General features: G+C 44.7%; 1 long non-coding RNA gene across 1 annotated transcript; it reads right to left on the bottom strand.

Moving 5' to 3' along the window:
* Positions 1–514: 514 nt before the first annotated feature.
* Positions 515–19,977, bottom strand: LOC141052424 (uncharacterized). Its single transcript, XR_012220811.1, has 2 exons — positions 19,746–19,977; positions 515–1,628 (listed from the first exon to the last, which is right to left on the bottom strand). It is a non-coding gene; the product is annotated as an uncharacterized lncRNA (long non-coding RNA).
* Positions 19,978–20,805: the final 828 nt, after the last annotated feature.

The raw sequence follows: 20,805 nt of genomic DNA on the forward strand, positions 1-20,805 counted from the left end.
GAACGCACGACAAGCCGACAAAATAGATTCATTGCTTCATTGATACAAGGATCGTGGGCAGATTTTATATTTAGTATGAGGCACATAAAAAAGGGTTAATATATCAGTGACAGTGAATCAATGAAGCAATGAATCTATTTTGTCGGCTTGTCCTGCGTTCTCATTCTGAGCTGCTGCTGTACAGTTTCTGGTGTGTTGCTGCATCGAGCATCTTTTAAACCCATTTTCCTTTTTTTATACTTAAAAATAACTTCATATTTAATTTTTCAGCATTTAACTAAAATTATATTATATTTTTTATTGGTAAAGAATTAAAATTATGCTTTTATTTTCTCCCTTTTTTTTATAAAGATTGCAATGCTTTCCTTGAGAAAAAGTAGCTTGCTGCTTCCATATGGTAGTCCTCTTGTAAGGCATCCACCTCTGAACAGGAATAACCCCCCCTTGTTTTTGCAGGTTCGTGTCCACCTGAGCAGATGTTCAGTTCTTTCTTTTTTCTTTCAGTTTTTTTCCATGTTAAAATCATAAATTTGACTTTGTCTCTTTTGGAAATGTAAATTTAATCAAAAAATCTTCTAAAATACGCATACTTTTGTAATATATCCTAGGTGAACTGTTAACCATGTGGTGTCATTGAACTTTGACACTGCATCATCTGACTTGTTGGCGCTCATTTTTTTGAAATCCAGCGTCCTTTCAAACCTATTTATGTCTGTGATACCTGTATGTATTTTGTGGTACTTCCTGATGAAGGGGGCATGAGACCCCTGAAACGCGTAGAATAAAACCACTGCAATCATACAGCATTCTCCTGGAATTTGTCTAAAGCGGCAGCGCGGAATATAGCTACGAACTCCCTTTGGATTTATCATCTTGTATTCCAGGCATTTGAAGTTGGTTACTGCTTGACATTTGCCACTTTTCGAGGAATACAAATACTTGGATGGGATTATTTGGAGGTGTGCAAGCATCAATCAAAATTTGGATCACCCCTCTGTCCCGCAGCCTCACCTCACATGGAATTGGATGTAGGTAGCCTGCCAGAATGAGTGCATAAGCTTCCTTCCCATCGTCATTCACAGTCTGCGAAAGATAGTCTAACACCCCAGTGTCCACTCGTCTCCTGTTGCCTGTGGAAGAAAGCTCCCTCCTGTGTCGGCCACGGCGTGGGTTTGCGGCAGCCTGGGGTGATGTATCCAGTGGCAATGTTGGACTGCTACTGTGGCCCCGGTCTTTGTCCTCTGGATTGGCCTCCTCTTGTGCCGAAGGTGCTGCTGGTGGTAGTGGTTGGGTGCTGGATGATGGTGCCGAAGATGGGCCAGCCACTTCGTCACCTTCACCAACTGGGTCAATGTTCACTTCTGAGTCGGGAAACTATTTTTCTGTTTTTAAGCACAATGTGGTAAAAAAACATATTAAGATTTGGCTTTAAGCCAATGTGTAAAATGTGGGGTCATGCATGCACTTACGGTCTGAGATCCATAACGGGAGCCAGAAAAATAAGTCTTTCATAATATACAGTAGATATTTGCATTTTTTGGGGGCTGTATCACCACTCCTGGCCTGCTGCTGGCGCTCATGCCGGTACTGGTCTTGGCAGCTGCGCAACTGTCTAGTTACATCAGACACTGCAAAGTAACACAATAAAGATTTTTACTTTCAAACACTTTTTGGCTAGCAAAATGTAGGCTATAGTGTAATGTGGAATGCTACTTGCCAAGTGTAATGTCTGAAATAGGACAGAAATTAAAAACATCGCATATAATCAGTGTCGGACTGGGGTGCTAGGGACCCACCTGTAATATTGACTGTGAGGGGCCCACTTTTCACCTGCATACAAATATTACACTAACCTTGTTCACAAATTTACCTATATCTCTACAGTTTATAATAATAAACTGGGTAGTTTGGTTAATGAATGAGATGCTGATTTTTTTCTGTACAGAGTGAATCAAGTGAACTATGCCAAGTACTGGCACATACAGTGGGGTTGGGGGCCTAGTTCTGCGTAGGGGCCCACCAGGGGATTCCCCTGTTAGCCTAGGGGCCAGTCTGAGCCTGCATATGATTATGTTATGTTCATTTGTTGCTTCATGTTTAACTTTTTATATGACTTTTTTATGATTAGTACCGTATATACTCGAGTATAAGCCGACCCGAGTATAAGCCGACCCCCCTAATTTTGCCACAAAAAACTGGGAAAACTTATTGACTCGAGTATAAGCCTAGGGTGGGAAATGCTCCATAGATTATTCCCCCATATGCTGCCCTCATAAGAAGCTCCATAGATTATTCCCCCATATACTGCCCCCATAAGAAGCTCCATAGATTGTTCCCCCATATGCTGCCCCCATTAGAAGCTCCATATTGTTCCCCCAGATACTGCCCCCATTAGAAGCTCCATATACTGCCCCCATTAGAAGCTCCATATTGTTCCCCCATATGCTGCCCCCATTAGAAGCTCCATATTGTTCCCCCATATACTGCCCCCATTAGAAGCTCCATATTGTGCCCCCATATACTGCCCCCATTAGAAGCTCCATATTGTTCCCCCATATACTGCCCCCATTAGAAGCTCCATATACTGCCCCCATTAGAAGCTCCATATTGTTCCCCCATATACTGCCCCCATTAGAAGCTCCATATTATTCCCCCATATGCTGCCCCCATAAGAAGCTCCTTAGATTATGCCCCCATGTGCTGCTGCTGCTGCATGTAAAAATAAAAAAAATGACATACTCACCTCTCCGTCGCTGGGTGTCAGATACTCACCTGTCCTGCGTCCATGGCTGCTCACCGCTATCTGCCACGTCATCGGTCAGTGACGTTCAGACTGCAGGGGGCGCGGCGCGCACTAATCACGTCACCGCGCCCTCTGCTGTCTGAAGTCACTGACCGATGACAGACAGCAGCAAGCAGCCATGGACGCAGGACAGGTGAGTATCGCTATACTTACCCGTCCTGACGCTGTGTCTTGAGCCCCCAGTTTCTCCGCGCTCTCTCTTCCTGCCTTCAGCGGTCACGTGGTGCCGCTCATTAAAACTCATGAATATGCGCATATTCATGAGTTTTAATGAGCGGCACCACGTGACCACTGAAGGCAGGAAGAGAGAGCACGGGGAGAAGCTGGGGGCTCAAGACACAGCGTCAGGACGGGTAAGTATGACCTGACACCCCCGCCCCCCTCCCCCTCTGACCCCCAGTGTATATGACTCGAATATAAGCCGAGAGGGGGACTTTCAGCCCAAAAAAACGGGCTGAAAATCTCGGCTTATATTCGAGTATATACGGTAAGTACAATTTCTTGCTGGACCTCACAAGGGCTTTCCTCAAAATTGGGAAACATTTGGGTGCAGATTCACTTCCATGCGGCATCCTTACGTGCACGGACAGAATAATGTGTGTCACCCTGGTCCCATAGTTCTGGCCTCTCCTGAACCAGAACTATCAGCATCTCGACAATGATGTGTCTGGCCATGCTGCTGGACTCCGTAGAGGCGTTTTCCAGGATTTTTATAGTGGTTGTCAGGGAAATTTGCATGCCAAAGCTTCCTGATAATGGATGAGGCAATTTCCTGTCACCTGGAAAATGCTTGCATATTTCTCACAAGTCACACAGATAGTCTGTGTGATGTCCGATTTTTTTCAAGCACCCATAGACTTGCATTGGCGAGACTCGAACGATATACGCGTACAATCGCAGCATGCTGCGATTTCATTCGCACATATAATACGGCCGAGAAAAAAACGGTGATGGGAGCTGCCCCATAGATTAACAGCGGTCCGAGTGCAATGCGATGTTTTATCGCATAGCACTCATCCGTATTTCTCGCTAGGGTGATTCTGGCCTTATTCTTAGACTCTCTTGTAACAGAGTTGGTGCCATGGGATTGCCAGATGTCTCATGTGGTACCGATATTTAAGAAAGGTAAGAAGGTGGATCCAAGCAATTACCGTCCGGTAAGGGTGTGTGCACACGCTGCGGATTGTGCTGCGGAATTTTCAGCGCAGATTTGTGTAAATCCGCAGATAAAACCGCAGGTCAAAAGACCTGCGGTTTATCTGCAGATTTTCTGCGGTTTAGCCTGCAGGTTTCCCCTGCACTTTAACACCTGCCATGGAGCAGGTGCCAAACCGCAGCGGAATCCGCACAAAGAATTGACATGCTGCGGACTTGAAACCATGGAAAATTCCGCACCGTGTGCACTGCGGATTTCATTTTCCATTGATTATAATGGTGCTGTACAACGGAGCAGAAACTGCTGCGGATCCGCAGGACCAAATCAGCTGCGAATCCGCAGTGTGTGCACTAAGCCTGACATCAGTAGTGTGCAAAATTTTTGAAGGCATTTTTTTAAAAAAAACAGTCATCTGCTGAGAAAAATTATGACATTGTTAACAGGGAACTCTTAGCAATCAAGTGGGCTTTTGAAGAGTAGCATTATTTTTTGGAGGGGGTGTAATGCCTCGACAGGCAAGATGGGCTTTGTTCTTTACCAGGATTAACTTTTTTGTCACATATAGGCCAGGGAACAAAAAAATTAAGGCTTATGCCTTATCTCGCTGTGTTCCTGGGGAAGAGATAAGTGTGAACTGGTACCTATTCTTCAAAAAGGGTGGTTATAGCGTCTATATGCTCCGATCTGGAAAAAGAGGTTGACGACGCTCAGGGGGACGCCCCTGTTGCCTGTCCACTTGGTAAAATATTTGTTCCTGTTAATCTTCGTCTTAGAGTCCTTAGTGAACATTGTAAGAAGGTGGCGGAGGACCTCTGTGCTCCCTCTCTCCTTGCTGTGGGGGCCTCCCAAGCGCCTGACACAAAAATGTTCTTGATGTGTCATGTTCACATTGTTCTTACTGTATATGGTAAAACTTGTAGTGTAGATGCCATGTAATTTCATCAAATTACCGTATATTGCTGTATTATGAAAACACTGGTTCATGGTGTGAGTTCCCTTTAATTGCTAATGTGTCCCTTGTAGTAACTGGTGCTTGTATGTAGGATAGAGATACTGTATATACTTGCGTATAAGCCAAGATTTTCAGCCCATTTTTGGGGGGTTGAAAGCCCCCCCCCTCAGCTTATACATATGCCAGGGGGTCGGCAAGGGAGGGAGAGCGGGGGTGTCAAGTCGTACTTACCCCTTGGTGCGGTCTCTGCAGCCCCCCTGCTTCTCCCAAGGTCTTATCTCCTTCCTTCAGCGGTCACATGGTACCGCTCATTGAAGTCATGAATATGCGCATATTCATGACTTTAATGAGAGGTACCATGTGACTGCTAAAGGAAGGAATACCATAGCTGCCAGAGACCATGGGAGAAGAGGCTGCAGAGACATCGCCAGGAGGGGGTAAGTACAGTGCTTGCAAAAGTATTCAGCCCCCTGGAACATTTCAACCCTTTCCCACATATCCTGCTTTAAACATAAAGATACCAAATATAAATTTTTGGTGAAGAATCAACAAGTGGGACACAATTGTGAAGTTGAATGAAATTTATTGGTTATTTTAAATTTTTGTGGAAATTCAAAAACTGAAAAGTAGAGCGTGCAATATTATTCAGCCCCTTTAACTTAATACTTTGTTGCACCACCTTTTGCTGTGATTACAGCTGCAAGTCGCTTGGGGTATGTCTCTATCAGTTTTGAACATCGAGAGACTGAAATTCTTGCCCATTCTTGCTTGGCAAACAGCTCAAGCTCAGTGAGGTTTGATGGAGATCATTTGTGAACAGTAGTTTTCAGCTCTTTCCACAGATTCTCACAGATTGGATTCAGGTCTTGACTTTGACTTGGCCGTTCTAACACCTGGATACGTTTATTTGTGAACCATTCCATTGTAGGTTTTGCTTTATGTTTGGGATCATTATCTTATTGGAAGACTAATCTCCGTCCCAGTCTCAGGTCTTTTGCAGACTTCAACAGGTTATCTTCAAGAATGGTCCTGTATTTGGCCCCATCCATCTTCCCATTAATTTTAACCAACTTCCCTGTCCCTGCTGAAGCAAAGCAGGTCCAAACCATGATGCTGCCACCACCATGTTTGACAGTGGGGATGGTGTTTTCAGGTTGATGAGCTGTGTTGCCTTTATGCCAAACATATCGTTTGACATTGTTGCCAAAAAGTTCGATTCTGGTTTCATCTGACCAGAGCACCTTCTTCCACATGTTTGGTGTGTCTCCCAGGTGGCTTGTTGCAAACTTTAAACCACACTTTTTATGGATATCTTTGAGAAATGGCTTTCTTCTTGCCATTCTTCCATAAAGGCCAGAGTTGTGCAGTGTACGACTGATTGTTGTCCCATGGACAGACTGTCCCACCTCAGCTGTGGATCTCTGCAGTTCATCCAGAGTGATCATGGGCCTCTTGGCTGCATCACTGATCAGTCTTCTCCTTGTTTGAGATGAAAGTTTAGAGGGACGGCAGGGTCTTGGTAGATTTGCAGTTTTATGATACTCCTCCATTTCAATATGATCGCTTGCACAGTGCTCCTTGAGATGTTTAAAGTTTTGGAAATCATTTTGTATCCAAATCCGGCTTTAAACCTCTCCACAACACTAGGGCAGCACGGTGGTTAATTGGTTAGCGCTGCAGCCTTGCTGTGGTCCTGGGTTCAAATCTCACCAAGGACAACATCTGCAAGGAGTTTGTATGTTCTCCCCGTGTTTGCGTGGGTTTCCTCCCACACTCCAAAGACATACTGATAGGGAATTTAGATTGTGAGCCCCATCGGGGACAGTGATGAAAATGTGTGCAAACTGTAAAGCGCTGCGGAATATGTTAGCACTATATAAAAATAAAGATTATTATTATTACAACAGTATCACGGACCTGCCTGTTGTGTTCCTTGGTCTTGATGATGCTCTCTGTACATCAAACAGAATCCTGAGACTATCACTGAGCAGATGCACTAATACGGAGACTTGATTACACACAAGTGGATTATATTTATCATCAATAGTCATTTAGGACAACATTGGATCATTCAGAGATCCACAATGAACTTCTGGAGTGAGTTTGCTGCACTGAAAGTAAAAGGGGCCGAATAACATTACACGCCCCACGTTTCAGTTTTTGAATTTCCACAAAAATGTAAAATAACCAATAAATTTCATTCAACTTCACAACTGTGGCCCACTTGTTGCTGATTCTTCACCAAAAATTTACATTTGGCATCTTTATGTTTGAAGCAGGATATGTGGGAAAAGATTGAAAAGTTCCAGGGGGCCGAATACTTTTGCAAGGCACTATATATATGCGATATTCACCTGTCCCTGGTCCATTGCTGCTCTGTCCTTCGCCTTCTCTGTCTGTGATGTTCAGGTCAGAGAGCGCGGTGACGTAGTTAGTGCGCGCCGCGACCTCTGCCTGAACAGTCACTGACAGAGGAAGCCAGAAGACAGAGGCGCGCAGCGATGAAGCGGGGATCGGTAAATATCGCCAGTGCCGGGACACCGGCACCTGGTTCCCAGCGATGAGAGGTGAGTATGTCATTTTTTTTTTAATTGCAGCAGCAGTGGCAGCATATGGGGTCTATTCTATGGAGCCTCTTATGGGGGCATAAACTATGGCGCATCTTATGAGGGGCATAAATTATGGAGCATCTTATGGGGGCATAAACTATGGAGCTTCTTATGGGGGCATAATCTATGGAGCATTTTATGGGGGCATAATCTATGGAGCATCTTATGGGGCAGTATATTGGACATAGTCTATGGAGCAACTTATAGGGCAGTATATGTGGCATAATCTATGGAGCATTTTATGGGGCAGCATATGGGGTATAATCTATGGAATATCTTATCGAGCCATAACATTTATGGAGCAGCATATGGGGCATATTATTCTATGGAGCATAGCAACTTATAGGGCCATTATTAACCTTTGTGCAGGATTATATGGAGCGTATTTTGTATGGAGCATCTTATGGGGCCATCATGAACTGTATGGAGCATTATATGGGGCTCCTGATTCAATATGGATATTCAAAAACATTTAACCTACTGATGTCTCAATTAATTTTACTTTTATTGGTATCTATTTTTATTTTTGAAATTTACCAGTAGCTGCTGCATTTTTCACCCTAGGCTTACACGCGAGTCAATAAGTTTTCCCTGTTTTTTATGGCAAAAATAGGGGGTTGGCTTATATACTGGTTGGCTTATACACGAGTATATATGGTAGTTAAAAGTGGGCTGGATTAGCAGCTCAGAAAAGGGTGGCAGGAATCTGCTGCTCCAAGAGTAGCCCCGGCACGTTGGCCCTGGGTAGGAGTGTAGCAGCACCCGGGGCATTGCCAGACCTCAGGAGGAGAGAAACTATGTTGCCCCTGCTGAAGGACACTAACGAGGGCATTGCCAGACCTCAGAAGGAGAGAGGAACTGTTGCCCTTGGATTCAAGGACTTAAGAACCATAGCACAGGCCCCAGGACTACGGATTGGCCCCACGACAAAGGGACTTGAAGCATCCAGATTCCAGCATGTGGACTACTGCTTAATTTCGGATACCGTGGCTGTCGTGGGTATGGCCATGGACTTTGCTAGGGAGAGAGCAGGAAGCCAGTGTTGTACCTTTTTTTCTCATCTGTTTTATTAAACTTTGTTCCCTGTTCGACTGCAAGCTGTGCCTGAGGATTGTGTCTGTCCGGTCCATCTCTGCGCAAGGTAACCGGGGTGTCTACTGATTGTGGATTAGTTGACTCGGCTGGGACTACCACCCCAGGCTACCTTGTAACACACAATTCAGTTGTGGCTGAACATCCTGGTAATAAAGCCACCTCTCTGATATTCTTTGTGATGGTGGGATATGGTATGTGGGTATCATTTTGTTTGCATTAATATTTTACTGATTTTCATGGTGTTTCCTTGTAGGATGAGCTGTTATTTGCTAATTGATGAATGGATGTTGTTGCCATCTGATATCAGCCTCCACAGTACTGTACTGTTATCTTTCCACAGGGTCATTGAATAATGCTGTTGGCTAATATGATAATGACATATTGAACTAGCATGTTGAAACAATGAGCTACTGCAATCTTCCCTCCCTGACCATGGAATGAGGAGAGGGACTTTTAAATTATCAGGGAGGGGAGAGAAGAGATCAGACCCTGTGTGGGACGATGATGTGAACACAGCACCTCAGAGAGTATATGGACTATTTTATCCTCTGTTGGATTGTTGGACTCTAATTTTCCAGGGCTTTTATCCTGTTACTGAACTGCATTCGGGTTCTGGACTCTCTTATTCTTTGTGTGGTGGATTGTATATGGACCTTTCGTATTTTTGCTTAAAATAAAGGTCTTGGGATTGTTCGTTCTTCCCTTGCTCTGTTGATTGTATGATACCAGAGAAGGACCCCGTGACATTCTTACTCGGCGTTTTTGGTGGCCAAGTGTTCATCAGGATGTCCAGGAGTATATAACCGCCTGCAGTGTCTGTGCGTGTTCCAAGATCTCTCATACTCGTCCGTCGGGGGGGCTCTCCAACCATTGGAGAATCCCAGAAGACCTTGGACTCACTTGTCGGTCAGTTGTATCACCGATCGACTGAGCGGGTTAACCAGAATCTGGATACGTATCTCAGGTGTTTTGTGTCTGAAAATCAGGAGGATTGGGCTACTTACTTACATTAGCCGAACTTGCTGTAAATAATCGTTGTCATGAATCTACTGGTAAGTCCCTTTTTTTTCGGGGCATATGGGTTCCCATCCTCATTTCAGTTCATTGAATAAAAATTGTCCTTCTGGATTACTTGAGGAGGCGCGGTTTTTATCAACTATTACATCAGCATGGCAGGGGGTTATTAATAATTTTGAGGAAGATGGGATCCAGATATGAGTGTGACTGATCGAAGACATTTGGTGGGTCCGGACCTGTGTGTTGGTGACTTGGCGTGGTTGTCCTCTAGGAACATTAAGTTGAAGGTTCCATCTTGGAAACTGCGACCCAGGTTTATCGGTCCTTTTAAGACCATAGCCGTCGTCAATCCCGTAGCATTCTGCCTTGTTTTGCCGCATAATGTATTTCATCAATCTCTCCTCAAAAAATGTGTTACTTTTTCAATACCATCATCACTACCACCATCTCCTGTCATTGTCGATGGAAACTTGGAGTTTCAGATAGCAAAAATCATGGATTCTCGTTTAGTCCGTCGGTCGCTTCAGTATCTGGTACATTGGAGGGGGTACGGTCCTGAGAAGAGGATGTAGGTACCAGCATTTGAAGTTCATGCTGCCTGACTGGTCCGGTTTGTCACATGGCACACCCCGATAAACCCAGTCCTGAAGTTCCGGAGGTCTCTCGTAGAAGGGTGGGTACTGTCAAAGGAGTTCCGCAACAGATAGGAGCCAGAAGACAGCAGCTTCTGATTGTTCCTGGGTGGGGGAAGAGAACAGATGGTGGAATAACTCAGGAGATAAGGCAAGGGTGGCGGCCCCGGCATCTTCACCTTCAGAAGTATCCTGGGGAATAAGGCGAGCTAGGGCACCCCCTAGTGTCAGGCACAATAAGGAAGGAACCCCTGGTCCCGGGTCACCCGACAGCTGTGTTGTGACAGCCACATCTAGAATATGGAATCCAGTTTTGGGCTTCATATTCTAAAAAGGATATTCAAAAGTTAGAATCAGTTCAAAGATGGGCAAGTAGATTATTACAAGGGATTGAAGGCCTCTCATTTGATGAAAGATTGGAAAAATTGTACTAGGAGGCACTAATTACGGGTGGAAGAAAGGCATTTCCGACAGCTAAATAGGAAAGGGTTCTTTACAGTTAGAACAGTCATACTGTGGAATGCCCTAAGACAAGAGGTAGTAATGGCAGCCACTATAACAGCTTTTAAAAAAGGGCTGGATGATTTCCTTGATACACATAACATTGCGGATTAAAGGTAAATTAGTGACGAAATGTAAAATAAGTTGAGAAAGGTTGAACTTGATGGACCTAGGTCTTTTTTCAACCTATTTATCTATGTAACTATGATATCCAGCCGATAAAGACATAACTTAAGAATTATTGTATAAGTATATGCAACTATTGCTATTTATCAAACTATGGAGAAGATTTAATAAGAGAACCATGCACAAAAAATGTGGCGCAAATTCTATGCACTGCATTTATTATGTGTTTTAGACACATATGCCCCAATTAATCAAGACCGGCATTTGGTTATAGTGGTCTTTTTGGGGGGGGTGTTGGAGTCACATGTGCATGCCTTTTAATGAATTAGGAGGGTCTGTGCCTCACCACTAGATTTCCTCCAGTAATGGACTTGAATAAGATTTCTGGAGTAAAGAATGCAAATAGCGTGTGAATTAGCTAGCAAGGGGTTAGTTTAGCATGTAAGTCGTGTACCGAGGAGTGTTCTTCAGGATACAGTGGAGTCACAGGCGAGAAAAAACAACTCCTACAGTATGCAACTCACTGTATATATTTTACTTACTTATGTGGGTAATATAACCAGACAATAGAAAACATTCAAAAACATTATACAGACTGTGACAGGGTCAATGGTAATGTAGGTGAGGGGAGATACAATTGAAACTAAAAGTTTACATACACTATATAAAAAGACACATATACATTTTTTTTCACAATATCTGCCATGAAATCAGAATAAACCTTTCCTGTTTTAGGTCAATTATGTTAATCCTAATTATTAATATTTCCCAAATGCCAGAATAATGAGAGAGAGAGAGAGAGAGAGAGAATGTTTTAAGACATTTTTATTACTTACTGCAAAGTAAAAAGTTTGCATACACTAAGATTACTATGCCTTTAAACAATTCTGGACTGCCCATATGATGATGTCATGTGCTTGAAGCTTCTAATAGGTTTTTCGGCAACATCTGAGTTAATTAGAGACACACCTGTGGATGTAGTTTAATGCACACCTGAAACACACGGCTTCTTTGTGTAGAATCATGGGAAAGTATAAAGAAATCAGACAAGAAATCAAGAAGAGAATGGTGCACAAGTCTGGATCACCCTTAGGTACAATTTCAAGATACCGGAAGGTGCCTCATTCATCTGTACAAACAGGCAAGTACAAACAAGATGGGAATGTCCAGCCATCATACATGTGCGTATCAACCCAAGGACAAAAGCAAAAGACCTTGTGAAGATGATGGCAGAAGCTGGAAAGATTGTGTCAATATCCACAGTGAAATGAGTACTGTATCATCATAGCCTGAAAGGTCACTCTGTCAAGAAGAAGCCATTCCTCCAAAAGAAACATAAAAAAAGCCAGATTAATGTTTGCAAATGCACACAGGAACAAAAGACCTTCATTTCTGAGACATGTCCTGTGGTCTGATGAAAGTAAAATGAAACTTTTTGGGCATGATGACCATCGTTACGTTTGGAGAAAAAGGGTGAAGCTTGAAAGCCTAAGAACACCATCCCAACTGTGAAACATGGGGGTGTCAGCATCATGTTTTGGGGTGGTTTTGCTGCAGTAGGGACTGGTGCACTTCACAAAATAGATGCCATCATGAGAAAAGAAGATTATGTGGCAATACTTAAGCTACATCTCAAGACACCAGACAGGAAGGTAAAGCTTGGGCGGAAATGGGTCTTCCAAATGGACAATACCCCCACAAAAGATTTTTGTTGGGCCCTTTAAAATTTAAACCCCAGAGCATGAAGAACAATACCACCACAGAGGAGAAATCAAATTTCACCCCTAGAGGTAATGGGGGCCTGAAAATTTGTGCTGTAAAATGGTGGTAGTAAGGGGTAAGGTGCTGCAACAGGAGGCAAAATGGGGGTAAGAACAGGACAATTGCCTTGCAAAGAAATGTGGATAGCGAAATACTACTTAAAGGGGCTGGTGTTATGAATGGGTCACCAAGGAGGAAAACAAGACCAAGCCAAGTCACAGAAAACCAGAGAGGTTGGTAACTACGCAGATTGCAGACCCCTGATCCTAACCACACAACTAACAGCAGCCGTGGAGCGTACCTACGATGATTCTAGATGCCTCGTCACAGCCGGAGGACTAAATAAGCCTAAAGCAAGAAAAGGGGAAATCTAAAACTGCCCCAGAGCAGACCCCAAAGGAATAGACAGCCCACACACATGTATTGACGGTGAGACAAGATGAAAACATGAACACAGGTAGAAAAATAGGCTGAGCAAACAATGGGGCCCATACTAGCTAGAAAGGACAGGAAAGGAAAGATACTGTCTGCAATCATGCTAAAAAATCCTGCAAAAATGTCCAACACTTCTGATAGCACAAAATACCATGAAGTCACTAGACTTCTCCCACTATATCAGCACTCTGGCATATTCTGAGAACAGAGCAAAAAGAGGCCAATCTAATAAGGGACAAAAAGCAAACTGGCACATACAGTGACATAAGAGTGGAAATTCAGCACAGCCCCAGCCAGGGCTGGCTGACCACACAAAAAACTGAATAGACCAAACCAAATCAAATGTGAACATTAGCAAAGGCAACTTAGCTTGAGAAGGCAGCAACAGAGCTGGAAACTAAGACCTCAGGAGGCAGGAAAAAAATCACCAGCATGGGAATAGGGAGTCGGCTGCCTTAAATCCAGTCTGAGACTCCAGATGTCCAATCCTCTTCCTCATTATCAGGTGGCAGGTCTCTGTTAACTAGATCAGCTTCACTACCTCCTGCCACCACCAGAGGGAGCCCTGAAAGAGGACCCACAACAACTCTGTCAGCACAACCAGCTCCCTCACAAGAAACCAGAGACAGACCAGAAAATGAGTTCACAACAGGCTGGGTTCTGTTGTGATGAGGGAGACGAAGGTTCTTGCACCCCTTTACAAATGGGGATAGGGCACTGACTTAAAATAAATTAAAAAAATAATAATCTTGAAAAAGGAAGCCAGGGTTCAAGTGGAGGTGGAGTTGGTGATGTGTAAGTGGCTAAGCAGGAGCTAGCCAACAAAATTTTTATTTTTTTTATTTTTATCTTCTTTTTAGTTTTTTTAAGGGGAACAGATGGAAATAAAGAATAAAATACATAAAAAACAATTATCTTGAACCAGGAGGCCGAGGTCCAAGTGGAAGATGAGGTAGATCTTGTTATGTAGACTTAACAGTTTAAGTGAGAGTTATCCAACACTTTTTTTTTTATTTTTTTGCTAATTTTGTATTTTTTTTTTTTAATTTATAAGGGGAACTAATGAAAATAACAGAAATTAAATAAAATACAAAGTATTATCTTGAACCAGGAGGCCAGAGTCCAAGTTGAGGAGGACGTGGAGGAGGTAGCCAACACATTTTTTAGATTTAGGGTTTTTTTTTGGGTGGGGGAGACCCTAAAATTAAGTGAGTGGCAAATAGAGTAACCATGGCTGTGTGCAGCTTGGTATAGTTGTCTAGCCATCACCCAAAAGGACGGACAAGTCCTTTGTCACCCATGCCTGGTTAATTTTTAGAAATGTGAGCTTGGTCACATTGGCTGTGGATGGGCAGACGCGCCGGTCTGTGCTGACACCCCCTGCCATGCAAAGCACATGTCCCGACATTACACTTGCCTCATGGCAAGCCACCAAATCCAAGGTGTAAAGGGCAAGCTCAGGCTGTGTGTACAAGTCCTTTGTGATCCATGCCTGGTTCATTTTTAGAATTGTGAGCTTGCTCACATTGGCTATGGATAAGCGGATGCGCTGGTCTGTGATGACACCCCCTGCCGTGTTAAACACATGTTCCGACAGTACACTTGCCTCAGAGCGGGCCGGCACATCCAAGGCGTAAAGGGAAAGCTCAGCCCATGTGTCCAAAAGTTAAATGGGGCAGAACCATCAGTGATAGGGCTCATACTCATCTGCGACAAACTCGGACGAGTCTCGCATGTCAGTACCTGGCACTGCCGCCACCACTGGAATCGGAGCTTTCAGCTGCATAGAAATACATGCAGCTGAACGCTTTGATCCAAGTGCCACCAGCAGTGCCGGGTATTGACGTGCGAGACTCGTGCGAGTTTCTCGCAAGTCTGATCCCGGCCTAATAGTCCATTCCTCTCCCTACTTCCATGTGTCCTTGTGGTCTATGCAGGAGTCAAAAATTTAGCACTAAGCAAGGGAAAGAGACCTTTCCTCTCAGAGCAGAAATAGATGTGTGGACAGGTACTCTTCGACTATGCTGTGGAAACACTGTTTCCTGCTTATATGGGCCTTATCAGATGGCCGGATGTTGTGGAGTGCGGAGGAATGGTTTCCTCATTTTGGCCATGCTAACCCTGTCTTCCGAGGTGATGGCAGTGCCCCAATTGCATGGCGACTTCTTCCTACTCCTTGTTTTTCCACCAAGCCCCCGCTGTCTGGTGGGAACTCCGTAAGTAGTGCATCTAACAGCATGCGCTTATAATTACACATTTTGCAATCCCTATCCAAGGAAGGAAGTAAGGATTGTCCTTGTAGCGGGGATCCAGCAGGGTGGAAAACCAGTAATCAGAACTCGTAATAATACGGGCAACTCGGTGGTCTTTGCGCACGCACTGCAGCATATATTGGCTCATGTGTGCCAGGCTGCCGAGAGGCAGCGACAGTGAGAGGTTTTCTGTATCACTCCAGCCACGCTCGTGTGATGCCCGTGAGCAACTTGGAGTGCCACCCTGCTGGAAACACGGTTCCTCAATCTCCCCCTCCTACACCTCATCCTCCAAAACTGCCCTTTGGCTGGACCTTTGCATACCAGGTCGCTGTGGGTACTGGAAACCACCCTCCAAGCCATGTGTGAATGATAGGCCTGATAAAGGTGTGAACATTGCCTAGTCCTCTCCTACACCTCTTCCTCCTCCTGTGCCACCACCTCATCTATCATTGCCTGAAATGTTTTTTAAAGCAGACATAGAAGTAGTATAGTAACGTTGATGATGGTGTCCTCAGCGCTGGTCATGTTTTTGGAGTACTCGAAGCAGCACAACATGGCACACATGTCCAGCTTGATGGCCCACTCATTTGTAGTGAAGTGGTGTTCCACCAAGCGACTTTAGCGTGCGTGCTGCAGCTGAAATTCCACTACTACCTGCTTCTGCTTGCACAGTCTCTTCAGCATATGCAAGGTAGAGTTCCACCTTGTTGATATGTCACATATGAGGTGGTGAGCTTGAAGGCAGAAGTGACGCAGCAGCTCAGACAGGCGATCAGCAGCAGGGTGAGAACGCCAAAAGCGTGCGCATCTGTCAAACAAATGCGGGGCAGAACAGCCTAATGGCATTTCTCCCTTGCTGTACTGAAATTGATGGTGCAGGGCTCACTGTGACCGGATGAAGAGGTGGTGGAGGAAGCGGAGGAGGAGGCAACATGGACAGGGAATTGTCCAGAAATCCTCAGTTGTGGTAGGACATTTGCTGAATGCTTTCCATCTCTGTCCCTGCCGCCACTACATTGACCCAGTGGACAGTTAGGGAGATGTAACCTCAATACCCGTGTTTACTGGTTCATGTATCTGTTGAAACATGGACCTTGCCAGTGATGGCGTTGTGCAGTGCACATCTTATCTGGTCAGAAACATGTGTGTGCAGGGCAGGGATAGCATGCCCAGCAAAGTAGTAGCAGCTGGGAACACTGTACTGCTGGAAGTCCCCAACATCAGTTTTTTGGGTTTTTTTTTTAAATTGCCAGTCTCCACCAGCCCGAATGGCATCATTTCAAAAGCCAGTCATTTAGAAATGCTGGCATGCTGACAATCAGGCACATGACTTGTGGGTAATTAGGGTGAAATTTTCTCTCTCTCTAGGGTTTGGGAGATGGAGAGATGAAAACTTCCGTGTGACGATGTGGATATAGTCGGTCACACTGCTGGTGGTGGTGATGGTGTTTAGGTCACATCCTCTCTTAAACGGGAGACAGGTGGACATGTTGAATGTAACCGAGAGGAAGAGGTAGAGAGCGCAGCAGGAGCAGGAGGAGATTCAGATTTGTCATGCTTTTTAAAATGTGTTCTCCACTGCACTTCATGCTTGGATTTGAGATTCTTCATCATACAGTTGGTGCTCAGGTTTAGAATATTTATGCCTGGCTTGAAGCTCTGATGGCACAGCCTGCAAACCGCCTGTCAGTACATTGTGTGAAGAAATCCCACCCAGGAGCGCCTTTGAGCTGGCTTTTGGGGGCTCATCCCCTAGGTGCAGGCGGCAGTAGCAGATGATGTATTGGCTATGGACCAGTCGCTGTGCTTTTCCACCCTGCTACCCCTTTTGGTGTGCTGCTGGGCCAGTGTCACTACGTTCTCGTCCTCCAAACTGACCACGTCACTCGGATGGCCTTGAATCTATGCGTGGTCTAGGACCTCATCGTCCCCTGCATCATCTTCCGCCCAGTCCTGACCCCTGCCCTTCTTCACGGTTGGCACACTGCAGAATGTCACAGCAGTTGGTTATTGGGTTAAATCAGCCCCAGAAATGTGCTGCGATGGTACACTGACTGTGTGCACTGGCCCTCCCACATACTCATCCTCCAACAGATTGCTTGTTTGGGCATCAGTGCACTCAGTCTCTACTATTTCTGAGGCAAGGTCAGTTAGATGGGCCACGGAACCCTAGTCAGCAGACTCACCAAGCAGGAGAAGAGACTGCTGCATGACTTAAGGCCCCATCACACATAGCACAATTTTTGTGACACAACAGCGATCTCACCAGCGAGATCGCTGTGTGTGACAGCGATCAGCGACCCACCACCCTGCCGGTATTGCTGATCGCTGCAGGAAAGGCCAGGACTTTTTTTTTGGTCGCTGGTCTCCCGCTGGCCAGCACGCATCGCTGCGTGTGACAGGCCAGACCAGCGATCTGCTGGTAACTAACGTACACATTGGGTTTCCAAGGGATGGGTGTCCCTTAGATACCCGATGTGTACGTTAGTTACCAGCGCGCTGATGCAGGGAGCTGGTAACTAACGTACACATCTGGTATCTAGGGACGCACGTCCCTTAATTAACGTACACATCGGGTATCTACCAGCTCCCTGCATCAGCACGCTGGTTACTAACGTGCACAGCGACGCTGGGCGCTCGGCGTCGCTGGTGCTGATCGCTGGTGAAGCTGTCTGACACATAGCGATTCACCAGCGATCCTGATACATTGATATCGTTGTCAGGATCACTGGTGAGTCGCTATGTGTGACTCCAGCCTTAGGGCTCACACTGCTTAGATGGTTTGCAAGGTGAAGAACGATGACTAAGATACTCAGGTGACAACTGAAAGCTTTCTGCAGGAAGAAATTGTGAAGGAATTGGAGACATTTTCAGCCATCCAATGTAGCACAGACTCCACAGATCCTGGGCCTCACAATTCATCTGCGGTAGATGAACGTGCTGTATGCACTTGAGGAAGGTGCTGCAATTGGACACGTAACAGACCACATCCACTCCTTGTAGCAGCTACACCATCACAAGCAGCACCATGACCACATCCCCTATTTGCTGCTCTCTTCTTATTTCCCCCTTTAAAAATACCTAGTAGACAAGTGGCTGGAGTCAGACACGCTTCTCAAGGCCATTATGACACACAGAAATCGTTACTTATTGCACACAGAACTATTTTTTTTTTAAAGTAGTACAAGGTTTTTATGCAGCAAAGCAATAGGACTTTTTGTCAGCCATCAGAATAATAGGATTTTTGGTGAAAGAACTAGATTTTTATGAGACAAAGCAAAATGGCACACAGAAACAGTGTTTTCGGGCACAGAGCATGAGCCTTAGATGGCACATAATAGGAGGCTTAAATGGCACAGAGAACCTAACCGATTTTGCACCAGGAACAGAATGCAGAATGGCATTTGACTCAGCCGTTATACAGGCAGGGTCACATGGTGTGCTGACCAATCACAACCATGCCAGTACTTGGCATGGCTGTGACCACAGCCTAAAAGCTGGTTGATTGGCTGCGTTGCAGCATTTCAACAAACTGTATTCGGTTTGCGAATTCAAACAGAAAACCGGATTTCCGGTTGAAAGTCGGTTTTTAGGGTCCGTGCATGGAATCTAAAAATTTGTTACGGACCCCAACTGCTCAGTTTGGGTTCGCTAATCCCTAGCAGTTACCAACAAAATGGCTCAACGCTATGATCCTAAACTTCATCCTCTTACCCTTTTGCAAAGGCCCAGAAGGGAGAAAACGAGTGACATCACACACGTGAGCAGATCCAGCCCACTTTTACTGCAGTCATAATGTGAAATAGCAGTACACAAGGTTTTTTTTTTTTTTTTTAATTAAAACATTCCTACTTTACATTTTTTGCAAAAAAAAAAATTTTTCATAGCACCTTCCCTTTATCCCCTTACAACCTTGGACGTATCCATACGTAATGGCGATTGCATGCACACAGGGGCTGTGTACGCACGAATGCCGTCGGGTGTCAGTTTACTCTGACAGCTTACAGCCTGCTCCTGACACTTTAACCCTTAACCCCCAAGGGTGGTTTGCACGTTCATGGCCAATTTTTACAATTCTGACCACTGTCCCTTTATGAGGTAATAACTCTGGAACGCTTCCATGAATCCCACTGATTCTGACATTGTTTTCTTGTGACATATTGTACTTCATGATAGGGGTAAAATTTCTTTGATATGACTTGCATTTATTTGCGAAAAAGACGGAAATTTCGCAATTTTTCAACTTTGAATTTTCATGCCCTCAAATCACAGATATATTTCACACAAATTACCTATTCATATAGTACCCTGAGGATAGGGAATATAAAAGGGACAGCACCACGCAGGATCTAATTGCAATATTAAAAATGTCCCAAATAAAAATACAAAGCTGATGCACTTACCAAGTTGAGGTTGAAGGAACAGTGTATTGGCCCTGGGGGAATGTCCCAAACCAAGGTCCCAATTAATCGGTTTGCTGCACGGCTCCTGGTCAACGGGGCGATCCTCAGTCTTCCCCAGGTACAAGATAAAAGAAAAAAAAAATCAAGTCTGATGCCAGCACTCGCGAAAAAAGTGAAATGTGAGAGATCGGTTTACTTAAAAAAAAAATTTTTTAAAGATTTTTATTCTGAAGTGTAACAGTGAAAACAAAACGCATTTCGGCTTAAAAAAAGCCTTCATCAAGTAAAATATACATCTATACCAAAACAATGACCATGTCCTTATAAACCCTTTTTACAACTGGAAAGGGAGGGGTGTTTGTTACTAGCACCAATCCTTCACTTAATTTGCATATTCCTCTTAATTGATTTAAGTCTTTAGCAGGGGTAAAGCCCCCATTACACACTGGGATATCGCTAGCAATATCGCTGTAAAGTCACCGATTTTGTGACGTAGCAGCGATATTGCTACATGTGATACCTCCGACCGGCTCCCACGCTGGTTATCGCTGGTCGCGCGAGAAGGTCCTGGATCATTTCTCGTCGGCCACTTCCTGCTGGGCTTCCTGTGGCGCCGACGAGCGTCACATGGACGCGGGCGGAAGGACGTCAGGATCGCCGCATCTGACAGGTAAGTAGCGACTCCTGACCCCTGCGTGGCAGCTCACTAGCGACCACTTAGCGATGCACCAGCGATCCATATCGTTGTTGGGATCGCTGGTGCATCGCTAAGTGTAACGGTACCCCAAGTCAAAGATATAATTCACATTCATTAAGAGGTTAAACTCTAGTGGAAAAAATATAAAAATAAAATTAATAAATAATAAAAACAAAAAAAAACTAAAAAACCTAATCACTATATCAATAGGTGTAGCATCTCTAAACTTTTTAAATCACATCACTCAGACCATTCGGGTACAAGGTTTGTAACCGAAAAATCCCACAAGATTCCTTTTTGTTTAATGTTTGATTGCGATTAAGCACTCCGGAAGGTATTATTTCTACTGGTTTAACTGTTATT

The sequence above is a fragment of the Dendrobates tinctorius genome, unplaced genomic scaffold, assembly GCF_039654945.1.
Source record: "Dendrobates tinctorius isolate UK_male_01 unplaced genomic scaffold, ASM3965494v1 ptg000160l, whole genome shotgun sequence".
In the NCBI taxonomy this organism is placed as follows: domain Eukaryota; kingdom Metazoa; phylum Chordata; class Amphibia; order Anura; family Dendrobatidae; genus Dendrobates; species Dendrobates tinctorius.